This window comes from Vipera berus (genome assembly GCF_964194415.1).
Source record: "Vipera berus genome assembly, chromosome: 1".
Classification (NCBI taxonomy): Eukaryota; Metazoa; Chordata; class Lepidosauria; order Squamata; family Viperidae; genus Vipera; species Vipera berus.
This window is the reverse complement of record NC_138202.1, coordinates 149149278-149151576: the sequence shown is the minus strand read 5'-3', so window position 1 is coordinate 149151576 and position 2299 is coordinate 149149278. Positions and strand designations below refer to the sequence as shown.

The following is a 2299-nucleotide window of genomic DNA, read 5'->3' as shown; positions in this document are numbered from 1 at the left end:
CATTCTTCGGTAAAGAGATTCACTCGATCCATGGTTTCAAGGTTGGGGTAGAGAAATCCCGGTTTGTTTCAAGAAACCGGGGTGGTTTATGAGCCTATAGATTTTAGACTTTGCATCTTGTTTTGCTTCCTCGGTTCCCACGAAGCCCGAAATTCTTTTTTTCCCCCCTCTGGTTTCTGCCCAACTGTCAACTCGTGGTAAAACAAACAAACAAACAGAAAGCCCTTGCCTCTGGTTCCTGAGGAAAGAAAAAGTTGAGGCGAGAAGTGGAGAACATTCCCTTCTTCATTGAAAGCTGAAAGCAAACGCGCTGCAAAATTCGTTCATCCTCATCCTCATCCTCTCTCTCTCCCTCTCTCTCTCTCTCTCTCTCTCTCTCTCTCTCTCTCTCTCTCTCTCTCTCTCTCTCTCTCGCAAACGAATTGAACAGGCACCCAAGCTATCAGGTGATGGCGTTCACGCTTGGGTGTTTGCGCGGATCAGAAACGGAAGGAGAAATTCATTTCTGCTTGCAATTCACTATCTCGGGCATCCCTGAGAGAAGAGAGCTTTTAAAGAAGCAGCTGCAAAATTCGTTCATCCTCATCCTCTTCCTCATCCTCATCCTCTCTCTCTCTCTCTCTCTCTCTCTCTCTCTCTCTCTCTCTCTCTCTCTCTCTCTCTCTCTCTCTCTCTCTCTGTGTGTGTGTGTGTGTGTGTGTGTGGTGTGTTATCTCGAACCAGATGGGATGGCAAAGTCAAATGCAAATGGGGATCTTGCAGATCTTGCCCTGCCTTTCCCCCCACGGTTACCTTCTGTTCTTGATGAGCTCACGAGTGCTCAAGGACAAAATAGGGCAGGGCAGAGCCGGCAGTTAAAAATAGGATGCAGATAAAAGGAAAGGTAAGGAGGGGTTCAGGTTGAGAGGAGAGGCTGCGTAGCCTTAGTGTAACTCCTGTTTGGGCTGACTGGGTTGCCTCCGATGGGCTCTGACAGTGGAACAGAATGGAATAGAAAATATGGAATGGAATGGAACAGAACGTAGAACAGAACAGAACAGAACAGAATAGAATAGAATAGAAATATAGAAAGTGAATGGAATAGAATAGAATAGAATAGAATAGAATAGAATAGAATAGAATAGAATAGAATAGAATAGAATAGAATAGAATAGAATAGAATAGAATAGAATAGAAATATAGAAAGTGAATGGAATAGAATAGAATAGAATAGAATAGAATAGAATAGAATAGAATAGAATAGAATAGAATAGAATAGAATAGAATAGAATAGAATAGAATAGAATAGAATAGAATAGAATAGAATAGAATAGAAATATAGAAAGTGAATGGAATAGAATAGAATAGAATAGAATAGAATAGAATAGAATAGAATAGAATAGAATAGAATAGAATAGAATAGAATAGAATAGAATAGAATAGAATAGAATAGAAATATAGAAAGTGAATGGAATAGAATAGAATAGAATAGAATAGAATAGAAATATAGAAAGTGAATGGAATAGAATAGTAGAATAGAAATATAGAAAGTGAATAGAATAGAATAGAATAGAATAGAATAGAATAGAATAGAATAGAATAGAATAGAATAGAATAGAATAGAATAGAAATATAGAAAGTGAATGGAATAGAATAGAATAGAATAGAAATATAGAAAGTGAATAGAATAGAATAGAATAGAATAGAATAGAAATATAGAAAGTGAATAGAATAGAATAGAATAGAATAGAAATATAGAAAGTGAATGGAATAGAATAGAATAGAATAGAAATATAGAAAGTGAATAGAATAGAATAGAATAGAATAGAATAGAATAGAATAGAATAGAATAGAATAGAATAGAATAGAATAGAATAGAATAGAATAGAATAGAGCTGGAAGGGACCTTGGAGGTCTTCTAGTCCAGCCCCTTGCTCAAGCAGGAGGACCTATACCAGTGGTGGTGAACCTATGGCACGCCTGCCAGAGGTGGCACTCAGAGCCCTCTCTGTTGGCACGTGCGCCACCACCGCTGCCAGCAGCAGGTCCTTGTCGGTTGGTGGACTGGAAGAAAAGGGAGGGGGAAGCATTTTACATGCGTGCATGCGTGCACGGGGCCACGAGCAGGCACATGCTGCAAAGGGGCGGGGCTAGTGCCTGCGTGATACTCACTAGCCCAGCCCCGTTCTCACGTGGTGCGGTGCCTTGTATCTGCACCCTGCGGCGCGGCGGTTGGCATTTTTGTGCCTTGCGGTACGGTGGCCCATTTTTTGCTCCCCCTTTTTTTTCGTGCCAGAGGCGGCACTCAGAGGCGCCTCCC

The 2299-nt window shown here is 40.6% G+C and overlaps 1 long non-coding RNA gene across 1 annotated transcript; it reads left to right on the top strand.

The window, feature by feature from the left end:
- Positions 1 to 433: 433 nt before the first annotated feature.
- LOC308661644 lies at positions 434 to 1738 on the top strand. Its single transcript, XR_014024996.1, has 2 exons — positions 434 to 1529; positions 1632 to 1738. It is a non-coding gene; the product is annotated as an uncharacterized lncRNA (long non-coding RNA).
- Positions 1739 to 2299: the final 561 nt, after the last annotated feature.